The sequence below is a fragment of the Mus caroli genome, chromosome 17 (genome assembly GCF_900094665.2).
Source record: "Mus caroli chromosome 17, CAROLI_EIJ_v1.1, whole genome shotgun sequence".
In the NCBI taxonomy this organism is placed as follows: Eukaryota; Metazoa; Chordata; class Mammalia; order Rodentia; family Muridae; genus Mus; species Mus caroli.
In genome coordinates, this window is record NC_034586.1 from 519,423 (window position 1) to 532,281 (window position 12,859).

Below are 12,859 nucleotides of genomic sequence, written 5' to 3' on the forward strand. Positions count from 1 at the left end.
GGATGGTTGTGAGCCACCATGTGGTTGCTGGGATTTGAACTCTGGACCTTCGGAAGAGCAGTCGGGTGCTCTTACCCACTGAGCCATCTCGCCAGCCCAATATGATGTTTTGATCAATGTATATACATTCTTGAAATGTCAGCAAAGCTAATTATGAGAGCTAGCTCCATGCCAACTTATTATTTTTTTTTTGTGATGAGAATTTTCAAAATCTATTTCTCTTGTCAAGTTTGAAGTATATAGTAGATATTATAACTGTAATCTCTATGCAGTGCCATAGGTAACTAAAAGATAGTTTTAGATAGATAGATAGATAGATAGATAGATAGATAGATAGATAGATACTCTTGCTATCTAACTAAAACTTGGTGTCCTTTTGATCAACATTGCTCCTTTTTCTCATGGCAATAGCCTTGGATAAGCACGTTTCTGTTTCAGTAGTTGGAGGGTTTTTTGTTTTTGTTTTTGTTTTTATTCGCTGTGTAAAGGTAATCCTGTGATATTGATTTTTCTGAGCTTAGCTTGTTTAACTTAGCATGATGTCTTTCTAGTACTATCCAGGTTGTTGCAAATAAAAAAATGTCTTTTTTTTTTTTTTTTGTATACCATGGAATGTGTCCATGTGTGTATAGCACTGAGATTACATGTGTATCAGATGTGTAGAGTTAGCATGCTGCCACAATTCTTTATTATGGGTTCTGGGGACCTAAACTGAGGTATTCGTTCTTGTACAAGCAGCACATTACTTAGTTATCTTTCTGCCTCCCAATTTCTTCTCTTGAAAGGCATGGTATTCCTTTAAAGGTGTGTGTGTGTCTATTTGTCATCTGTCCTGTTTTCTGTTATCTGTACATATGTTCACACACACTTAAATTACTTTCATATTTTGGTATCATAGTTACCCTTAATTTTCATCTGTCTAGGCACAGCCTCGAGTCATCGGAAAGGAAAGCCTCTAATTAAAAAGTGGAGTTGCCTAGATAAGATTAGTTTATGAATGAAAGTGTCTGTTGGGGACTGGCAGGGGGACCTAGCCCACTGTGGGCAGCACCATTCTTAGGCAGGTGGTGCTGGGCTGTAGGAGAAAGCTCGTTAAGTGTGCACTTTCAAGTGTGCAAATGAACAAAGCACGGTTTCTCCACGGTTTGTGCTTTGACCTGAAAGTGTAAGCCAAATAAACCCTTTCCTGCCCTAATTTGCTATTGGTCAGAGTGTTTCAGCACAAATACAGCAGAAACCTAGAATACTGGTGTCCTGTGAATAGTAAGGAGATGAAAACAGGGTGTGGACAATACTTTAGCATGTCAATTTAAATTACTTTGAATTGTTACCCAGGGATGGTGTTGCTGAACCAGATTGTAATTCTATTCTTATTTCTTGAGTTCTGCTAGTACTGCTTTCTATAATGGGTCCAACAATGCACATTGTGATCAGAAATGAACAGGCTTTCCCTTTCTGCACTCCCAGAAACTGCTACTCTGATTTTCTCTAAGCCTTATCTCACAGGTGTGAGGTGGTGATATTGTGGCATCATCTAACTTCTGCTTTTCTGAAGATTAGAGGTGCTGATCATTTTTTCAGCTATCTATTAGTCAACCATATTTTGTTCTTGTGAGAAATGCTTGTTCAGATTCTTTATCCATTTTAAAAGCAGGTTGGTTTTTTTCTATTGTGTTGTTTCAATTCCTTCTAGACTTTGATGTCAGTCCCTTATCGGATATAGGATTTTCAGATACTTTCTCCCAATCCCTGGATTGTATTTCAGCTCTTATTTTGAATATGATGCAATTGCATTTGTCTTTTTTTTTTTTTTTTTGCTTGTGATAATGGAGTTCTGTCTAAAAAAAATTCCTCAGGCCAATGTCCTAGACTCAACATACAACTTCCCCCAATATTTTTTCTGAACATCTTTCAGTTTCAGATCTTGCATGTATGCTATTTTTATCAATGTTGAGGGTTATTTTTGTACCTGAGGTGAGACAGGGTTGTAGAGACTGTGCACACACAAACACATGAAAATATCTATAATATATACACATATTATGTATGTAAAAATTATATATATGTGTGTGTGTATGTAAAAATTATATATATATACACATACACACACATATATATATAGTATGATATATATAATTTTTGGAACACACACAGTAATTTTTGGAACATCCTTGCCTGGTTTTGTATCAGGCTTGGGAGTGTTCGGTCTTTACTATTTCAAGAAGAAATTGAGAAGCATTGCTGTAATAGTTGTTTAAGATGTTGAGTAGAATTTGGCAGTTAGTCCATCAGATCATTAATTTGCTTTAGCAAGAGATTATTTTTATTACTAATGATTCATTATTGCTCTTCTTAGATTTCCCACCCCTCCTGATTTGGTACCTTCTATGTTTCTAGAAATCTTTCAATTTCTTTAGTTTCCCTAATTTGTTTGTGTAGTTATCCAAAGTAATTTCTTGTGATCCTTGGTATCGCTATAGGATACTATATTGCAATGACTGTTTTCCCAGTTCTAATTGTTTAAAGATTTGTTCATTTTTATCTTATGCATATGTGTGAGTTCCTGTGTGTGTGTGTGTGTACACCACATGCATGCGTTGCTCCAGAGGAGGACAGAAGACAGCATAGTTTCCCCTGGAACTGGAGTTCCAGGCAGTTGTGAGCTGTCATGAGGGTACTGAGAACTGAACTTGGCTTCTCGGTAAGAATAGCAAGGGCTGGTAACTAGCAAGCCATGTCTCCAGCCCTTTGATTTTGTTTGTTTGAGCTTTTTGTTTCCTTGTCAATCTGGCTAAAGGTTTGATGGTTTTGTTTATTTATCCCCCCACCCCCGAAACAGCTTTTAGTGTCTTTGATCTTTACTGGTGTTTTCTAGCTTCTTCCCTCATTCACTCCTCTCCCTTCCCCAACCCCATCTGCTCTGATGGTTTTTGTTTCCTTTTTTCTCAGCCTAGGTTTACTTTGCTCTTTCTCTTCTTGGCATACAACTCTAAGAGTTGTTTATTTGATGTAGTTGCTCAACTGCAATAAAATTCCCTCTCAGCTGTTTTGCTGTAGCTCATAACTTGAGTTTGCTGGTTTCCACTTCTCTTCTTTCCCTTCCTTCCTTCCTTCCTTCCTTCCTTCCTTCCTTCCTTCCTTCCTTCCTTCCTTACTTCCTTCCCTTTCTCTTTTTTTCCTTTTTCTTTTGTCTCAAAACATTTGAACTTTTTTTCCCTTTTTGATCCTTTCACCATTCCAAAGCCTATTCTTTACTTTCTACACATTTGCAAATCTCCCAGGTATATTCTTTTGATATTTAACAGATATTTAACAAATATTTAAAAGATATTTAACAATATCTCAGTTTTCTTAAATCTGTTAGACTTGCTCTGGGGTCCAAAGAATACAGTATTATTGTAAAATTATAAAACATAATATATAATATATTTATACAAATTTATAGCTCATGTAACACAAATTCTGATGCTAGTTTAGGAAATAAATATTACAGATACTATTGAAACTCTCCTTCTTTTATGTGTTTTTGTATCCTCCCTCAGCCTTGAAGCAGGCTGATCCAGACTTTGACCTTGCTGCCACTAAGAAGGAGATTACCTAGGGTAGAGCCTTCTGACCTTGATGGCTCTATTTGCTCTTCTCCAAGACTCTGCTTCCTGCTGAAAGGTCCTTGAGACATTCTGGAGGCACACCTTGTAGATGGCCTATGGGCTGGCTCTAGGCACCAAGAATGGGATGGTGGAGGATGGGTCTACCCTCTTTATAAGCAGGGACTCTCAGTAGACTTCAGAGGCTTTGAACAGAAAGGTTTGTCTTGGCCTTGTTCTTTTCTCGCTGTCTGATCTCTTTCAGCCCCAGCCCACCTTTCAGGGGAATCTAGTTCACGTGGCCGCAGGCGGCTACAGGTGGCGCCCAGAACACAGGGCTTGAACACGGTGGGACAGTCAGAGGGAACACTGTCTTATGGTGCTCCACGAGAAGGGAAGAACAAGAAGATCGTATAGAGCACATTGAGCAATAGGTATTCATGCTAGCACTGGCTTTAAACTTCATCTTTTTAAAATTGTTGCTGTAGGTGTGATAGGATAGGATACGGGCTAAGTTGGGACAGTGTTGACCAGGCACTGATTCCACTTAGGGGAGGTCAGCAGAAAATGGGATCAGAAAATTCTAAACAGGCATTTGTCCACAGCCTCCAAGAGCTGCTTCAGGCGAGAGGAGTAGGGTTTGAAAAACATTTGTTAGAAGATTTCATAGATCAGATAGATTCTTGCTGCCCATGGTTCAGAAAAGAAAAAACTTTAGATAAGAGAACCTGGGAGAGAATTGGAGAAGCTCTGAGAAACACCCAGGCAGATAATTTCACTCTCTGCCTCTGGGTGCTCGTAAAAGATGCTATTGATGAAGAGACCTCACAGGCATCAGATAGTACCCAGGCAGAGTTTGAAGAATCTCAGGAAGAACACCTGCCAGAGAGGACTTTCTCAGAAGAGGGCCCTCTCAACCCTAAATTAGAAAGATACAGAGATTCTGATGATGAGCTAACATTAGACAAGGAAGATCATTCAGAAAAAGGAGCCACCAAATATTTTGGTGAGGATTGGCCTCCTTGCGAACCTCCTGCTCCACCTATGGCCTCCACAATAGGAGGTGCTACTCATATGGATATGCAACTAAGTAAATTAGATTTTGAAATCAAGTTGCAGAAATTGACTAATGAGCTTTGGGAGCTAAAAAAGGTGTCAAATACAGGGAAGAACAGTTATTCTGAAATGTACCAATCTCTTAGAAAGAACTGTGAGTCAGGCTCGTGGGAAAGGGCAAGATACTTCTGACGTGTTAGTCTTTCCTATAGCTGAGATAATTGATCAGCAAGATAATAGGGTCAGACAATACCAGACTTTGGAGTTCAAGGTGATAAAGGAGTTAAAATTAGCTGTTGTACAATATGGCCCTACATCTCCTTTCACACAAGCATTATTGGATACTGTCATGGAGTCACATTTAACCCCCAAGACTGGAAGACTCTATGCTACTCTGTCAGGAGGAGATTTCTTACTTTGGAATTCCGAATGGCAAGAAGCCAGTAAAAGAACTGCTGCTTTGAATGCTCAGATATGTAATCTAGACTGGGATGTTAACATGCTTTTAGGTCGATATGAAGGCAATGCTAATCAGATTGGGTTTCCTGTTGGAGTGTACACACAGGTTGCTATGGCTGCTTACCTCGCTTGGAAACAGTTACCAACTAAAGGGGATCTTAGTGGAAGTTTAGCCAGCATTCGGCAGGGTCCTGATGAGCTTTACCAGGACTTTGTGGATAGTCCATTGAAAGCAGCCAGTAGAATTCTTGGAGATTCTCAAATGGGAATTCCTTTCATTATGCAATTGGCTTATGAGAATGCTAAGGCAGCGTGTTGTGCCGCTATTCGGCTGCACAAAGGACAGACAGACTTAGCGGGATATATCCGGCTTTGTGCAGAGATTGGCCATCGTATAATCAGGGTTTGGCCTTGGCCACTGCTTTGCAAGGAACCACAGAAACGAGGGAATAACACATATTTTAAGTGTGGAAGTTTGGGTCATTTTAAAAATGATTCTCCTAAGAGTAGAGGTGCTGAGAGTGGGCAAGCAGGCCGTGCTCCAGGAGTTTGTCCTCAATGCAGGAAGGGCAACCATTGGGCTAGGGAATGTAAATCTAAGACAGACATTCAAGGCCGTCTGTTGCTGGGAAATGAGAGGAGGGGCCAGCCTCAGACCCCGAGATACCCACAGCAAGCAGCTTATGGGGCCATGAAGCTTCTGCCCAGCCAAAGAAATCTGTTTTTGAACTTGTCAGGGCAACCCCAGGAAGTGCAGGATTGGACCTCTGTTCCACCACCTACGCAGTATTAACCTCAGAAATGGGAGTTCAAACTCTACCTACAGGAGTTTTTGGACCTATACCCACAGAAACTTGTGGATTTCTTTTAGGACAAAGCAGTTCTATTGTAAAAGGTCTGCAGATTTATCCAGGTGTTATAGATAATGATTATGAAGGAGAGATTAAAATCGTGGCTGCTTTCCCTCATGATATTATAACTGTACCTGCTAATCAAAGAATTGCTCAACAGTGTCTTAGTTCCTTTACATCTGCTACCATCCAGATTTGTTAAGAATAAGAGGACAAAGTGGCTTTTGTTTCTCTGATGTGTTTTGGGTTCAATCTAATACTAATCAGAGACCTAACCTTAATTGACATTTGAAGGAAAAAGCTTTGAAGGATTAATAGATACTGGAGCTGATGTAATAATAGAGGACAAGATTGGCCTTCAGCTTGGCCTTTGACTGATATGCTTACTCACCTTCAAGGAATTGGTTATGCCAATAACCCAAAACAAAGCTCTAAATTGCTAACCTGGAGAGATGAGGAGGGCAATTTGGGACAAATTCAGCAGTATGTTATGTCAAATTTGCCTGTTACCCTATGGGGAAGAGATCTCTTGTCAGAGATGGGCATTATAATGTGCAGTCCTAATGAGGCAGTGACTAAGCAGATGCTAAGACAAGGATTTTTGCCTGGTCAGGGACTAGGAGAGAAAGGACGAGGTACTAAGACTTCTGAAAGTCCTAAACCTCACTCTAACACAAGAGGCTTAGGGTATTTTCAGTAATGGCCACTATCTTGCCTGCATCCCATGTTGATAAAATTCAATGGCTTAATGATATTCTGGTGTGGGATGATCAGTGGTCTTTACCTAAAGAGAAAATAGAAGCTGCCTCTTCGCTAGTGCAGGAGCAATTAGAGGTAGGACATTTAGTAGAATCTCAGTCTCCTTGGAATACTCCAATATTTGTTATCAAGAAAAAAATCGGGTAAATGGAGATTGTTACAAGATCTAAGAAAGGTTAATGAAACCATGATACCTATGGGAGCTTTACAACCTGGGCTTCCGTCTCCAGTAGCCATTCTTAAAGGATATTATAAAGTTGTGGTAGATTTGAAAGATTGTTTCTTTACTATTCTTTTACATCCTGAGGATTGTGAAAAGATTTGCTTTCAGTATTCCTGCTATTAATTTTAAAGAACCTATGAAGAGATATCAATGGACAGTTCTTCCACAGGTCATGGCTAATAGTCCTACCTTAATGTCAAAAGTTTGTGGCACAAGTCATTCAGCCTGTGAGACAACAATGGCCTATGATCTACATCATTCATTATACAGATGATGTCTTAATGGTGGGAAAAGACCCCCAGGACTTGCTTTTATGTTATAGAGATTTACAACAGGCCTTAGCTGATAAAGGACTGCAAATAGCTCCTGAGAAGGTACAGACTAGGGATCCTTATAATTATTTGGGTTTTAGACTTACATATCAAGCTATTTTCCCCCAGAAGATAGTTATTCACAGGGACAGCTTAAAAACTTTAAATGATTTTTCAAAAATTGTTAGGTGATATTAATTGGCTTCGCCCCTATTTAAAGCTTACTACAGGAGAANTGAAACCTTTATTTGATATTCTTAAAGGGAGTTCTGACCCTACCTCCCCTAGATCTTTAACCTAAGAAGGATTGCTGGCCTTACAACAAGTGGAAAGAGCTATTGAAGAACAATTTGTTACGTATATAGATTACTCTTTGCCTTTACATCTGTTAATTTTTAATATGATTCACGTGCCTACAGGATAGTTGTGGCAAAGGGCTCCTCTAATGTGGATACATTTGAGGATATCTCCTAAATGTAATATCCTGCCATATTATGAAGTAGTAGCTCAGATGATTATACTTGGAAGAAAGCAGTCACTAACTTATTTTGGGAAAGAGCCAGATATCATTGTTCGGCCTTATAATGTGGATCAAGATACTCGGCTGAAGCAGCACAGTACAGATTGGTTACTTGCTCAAATACAATTTATAGGAACTATAGATAATCATTATCCTCAAGATAGGATGATAAAGTTTTTAAATGTACATGAGGTGATATTTCCTAATATGACCTCTTTACAGCCTTTGTGTACTGCTCTTTGGATTTTTACTGATGGCTCCTCTTAAGGGTAAGATGGATATCTTATGAATAATCAATAAGTAGTCATAGAGACTCCTGGCTACTCAGCTCAGTTAGCAGAGCTGATGGTGGTATTGAATGTTTTTCAGTCTGTAAATGATGCTTTTAATATTTTTACTGATAGTTTATATGTTGCACAATCAATTCCCTTATTGGAGACTTGTGGTACGTTTAACTTTAATATGCCAGCAGGATCTCTGTTTTCACAATTGCAAAACATCATTCTTGCTCGAAAACATCCGTTTTATATTGGTCATATAAGAGCTCNTTCTGGTCTTCCTGGACCTTTAGCTTCAGGCAATGATTGCATTGACAGGACTCTGATAGAAGAGGCCTTAATTTCAGATCCTGTTGCATTGGCAAGATGTGATCATGATAAGCTTCATCTCTCTAGCCATACCTTAAGGTGAAGACACAAGATCACTAAAGAGCAGGCAAGAATGATTGTAAAACAATGCTCTAAATGTATTACATTATCTCCAGTTCCATATTTAGGAGTTAATCCATGAGGTCTTTTTTTTTCTTTCTTTTTTTTATTAAGTATTTAGCTCATTTACATTTCCAATGCTATACCAAAAGTCCCCCATACCCCCCCCCCCACTCCCCTACCTACCCACTCCCCCTAATCCATGAGGTCTTAATGCCCAATCATATTTGGCAAATGGATGTAACTCATTATGCAGAATTTGGAAAATTAACATGTTTGTATTGATACTTGTTCAGGATTTCTTTTTGCTTCTCTATATATGGGAAAGGCCTCTAGAAATATAATTGATCATTGTTTACAAGACTTTAATGCTATGGGATTGCCTAAAGTCATTAGACAGATAATGGACCATCCTATACTGGCAACAATTTTATTTCATTTTGTAAGGAATTTGGTATCCGACATAAAACTGGAATTCCTAATAACCCCATGGGACAAGGGATTGTTGACCATACTCATCACGCTCTGAAAAATTGGCTTTTAAAAACAAAACAGGGGCAATTATACCCCCAAGGTCACCAAAAGCACATCTTACTTTTGTCTTATTCGTTTTAAATTTTTTGCAAACTGACTTTAAAGGTCAGTCTGCAGCAGATGGCTATTGACATTCAGTTACTTGCAGTTCTTATGCCATGGTTAAATGGCGGGACCCATTAACTAATATGTGGAATGGTCCAGACCCTGTTTTAATTTGGGGAAGAGGTTCTGTGCGTTTTTTCACAAAAAGAAGATGGAGCGCGATGGCTGCCTGAAAGATTGGTTTGTCAAGTGGACACAGATCTTGAATCTTCTAGTAAGTATGATTCCAATCTTGATGATGGCTAAAAATCTTTTTTTTTAGCTGGAAGAGTTAATTTGGAGCACAGCCTCCATTTCCAGAGAATTTACAGCCTTTCTGTTGATTCTCAAAGTCACCTCTCCTACACTGGGAGGTCAGAGTCTAAGCTTAATCGTTGCTAATTTGCAAGTAAATAGAGTACCTGGACATCCCAAAGAAGTTTTTATCCTGTTGTTTTTCAACTGTCTCAACCTTGTTTTTCAAGCAGGTCAGTCAACGCCTTACAGCCTGTTTAAGAAATCGTACAGCTCACCTCCAGCAAGAGCAGGTGGCAGAAATGCATCGATATGAAGAAGCATTTTAAGTATATATTGTGGCTTTGGTCTGATTTGGGAACAAGGTGTGCTATGAGGGCTGGTCAGTCAATGATGGGCAACCAGATTTTGGATCTATATCAATCTAAGACAGAGGTATATGCCAAGAGGCTGTGGTTTATTAATAATATACCACAGAGCCATGTTTGTGCAAAATAAACACAAACAAGCTACATATATTTTCCTTGACAGATAAGAATAGTTTGGGAAAATCTGAGTCCCCAAGCCAGGCATGGCTGCCAGCCACCATAACTCCCAGGCAGGACTATGGAGCATAAATAAATTTTATGCCTCAGTCCAACTAATTTTTATTATATATTTAGGGAGGAATTGTATCCTCACTCAGCCTTGAAGCAGGCTGATCCAGACTTTGACCTTGCTGCCCTAAGAAGGAGATTACCTAGGGTAGAGCCTTCTGACCTTGATGGCTCTATTTGCTCCTGCTTCCTGCTGAAAGGTCCTTGAGACATTCTGGAGGCACACCCTGTAGATCTCCTATGGGCTGGCTCCAGGAACCAAGAATGGGCTGGCGGGGAATGGGCTTACCCTCTTTATAAGCAGGGACTCTCAGTAAACTTCAGAGGCTTTGAACAGAAAGGTTTGTCTTGGCCTTGTTCATAGTCTGATCTCTTTCAGCTCCAGCCCACCTTTCAGGGGAATCCAGTTCACGTGGCCGCAGGCAGCTACAGTTTTTATCCTATCCTCTTACTAGAACTCATTAACATTATGAAATTAGGGTTTTTGATTTAACTCATGGATCATTCCTGATATTTACAGTCCGTGTTTGGTTTTATGTGCACATGTTTATAAATGACATAGTTTTACTTGTCCTAATCTAATTGGATGTTTCCTTTAGATGTGTGCTCATCTACAATGCATTTTCCACTCTTTTGAGGATGGTAAAGTGTATCCATGTTCTTTTTATTCTGGGATAGGCATGATATGGCCTGTGGGTTCAATCCATCTGCTGGCTATATATAGCCTTGAAGCTAAGGGTTATTTACATTCTTTAAGGACTGAATAATAAACAAAATCAAAGGAGTGGATGTGACAAAGACCATATGTGGCCAATATAGCTTGGAATATTTATGATGCAGCCTTCCATAGAAAACTTGACGACTCTTTTCTTGAGTTTTTTTTTTTTTTTTTTAATTCTACTATTCTTATCTGTTTGTTTTATATATGTGTAAATTGTTAGCCTGTCACATTTTATGAAAAACCTTTCTGGGACTTTGATTAGAATTTATAGGTTGCTTGAAAGAGAATTGATGATATCTTATTTTTGATCTATAAGGTATTCATTGTTATTGTAATGAATTTTTTTGTGGATTTTACAAATACATGGTCTTTATCTTGTATTTGTTTTAGGTCAACATGAATATCATTTGACTGTTTCTATTTTCAGCATCTTTTAGAGGAGAGCATATAGCCTTTCCTTTATGACTTCCAAAGGTTCCCCACATTCTTTAGCTCCTTTTATCTCTATGGTCAATCTTTATTTCTCCTTCTTGGACTCTGATCTTTCTATCTCTCTTGTTATTTGTAACAGTGCAGTAATAACATTTGGCCAGCTAGTTAATAAAGGTTAGTCTCCATCCCCAGGGAACAATCTCAAAGTAGTCATAATTTTATCTAGAATCTTAATTCCCCTTTGCAACATGACATCATCTATCATTGGTTCCAGGGATCAGGATAAGGACATTTTTTAGAGGGACATTCTTCTTGCTAATCACCTATCTAGTGAGTCTTTCAGTTGGTGTAAATTCTAACACGTATTTTTTGTCCCTTCTTGGTGAGACCAGTTTTCCTTTGTTTCACAGTGATTTTAACTGCTGGTTGAAATGTTTTAATGACAGCAGTTCTTTAGTTCCTTTCCTCTTTCTTACCCAAGTTGAGCTTCCCTACATTTTTGGTTGATAAAAAATATTGGGATTTTCCCCATACATTTTGAGAACACTATTGTGACACTCTTATTTATCTTCAGGTATAGATGGCAGCTAGCAGATTCAGGTTAAGAATACACAATCTGGTCCACTTGGAGGTTTTATGGCTCAAATGTTAACTTAATTTCAAGGGTGTTGTAATATCATTTTGATATGCTCCACTGTTTGCCACCAAGGAGCTGATCTAAAACACAGGTAGTGATGTTAACTAGAGTTCAGTTCTCAAGTATTGGCCAATAAAGAAGGATAAAGGACAAATGTGATCTCATACAGCTTAAAAACCCAAGAGATGCATTATGGTTTGGATCTGAGATGTCACCCACAAGTTTTGAATACTTGTTCCCCAGCCTGGGGTGCTATTTTGCTAGTAGTGGGGTATTTAGAAGGTAGGGACTGGCTAGTGGGCATAGCTCGAAGGGGAGGGACTTTGGAGACTATATCAGCTTCTGGTTTCATCACGTTCTTTCTGCTTTCTGCCCTGCTCCATGGGAAGACTTGCTGCCAACAGCTCCCACTGCCCCAGAGAAGCTAGTTTTAACCACTAAGCCTTCCCCACTGTGATGGATAGAGAATCTGCAGAACCATGAGCCAATGCAAATCTTGACTCCTTGTGGAGATTCTGTCGGGTATTTGGTCACAGTGTTAAGAAAAATTACCAATATAAGAAGGGCAAAGGCCTAGGAGATGTTTTCACTGGCAAAATGATAGAGGAATTGGCATGAGGACCTGTGTCTGATCTCCAAACTCAATGTAAAATTCTGTTGTGGTGATGCAAGCTTGTTAGTCCAGCACTGGGGAGATGGAGCTAGGAGGATTCCCTGGAACTGTTGGGATAGCCAGTCTGATGGAATTGGTGAAATCCAGTGTCAGTGAGAAGCCCTGTCTCAAAAAGTAAGGTGGAAAGCCATGGAGGAAGACACCTTCAGTCAAGCTCTGGACACCAAGTGCTCAGGTGCATGTGCATGAACCCATGAAAACACACACACACACACACACACACACATATGAAGGAGAGAGGACAAGACCCCAGGAATAAAGTGGGAGTGAAAGTGCTGCTTGGCTTTGTCTCTTTGATACTTTATGGGCAAGTCAAAAACTCCTGGTGAGAAATTGTGTTGGAATTCTTACTTCTGAGGAAACTTTCCCTTTTCTTTTTTCATTTTATTAGATATTTTCATCATTTACATTTCAAATGCTATCCTGAAAGTCCCCTATAACCTCCCCCCCCCCC

General features: G+C 39.3%; 1 long non-coding RNA gene across 1 annotated transcript in view; it reads left to right on the forward strand.

The window, feature by feature from the left end:
* The first annotated feature begins 9,590 nt into the window (after positions 1–9,590).
* Positions 9,591–12,859, forward strand: part of LOC110283966 — a 15,643-nt gene continuing 12,374 nt past the window's right edge. The window contains exon 1 of the long non-coding RNA XR_002376891.1: positions 9,591–9,675. This is a non-coding gene — a long non-coding RNA (uncharacterized LOC110283966). The remainder of the gene's footprint in view (positions 9,676–12,859) is intronic.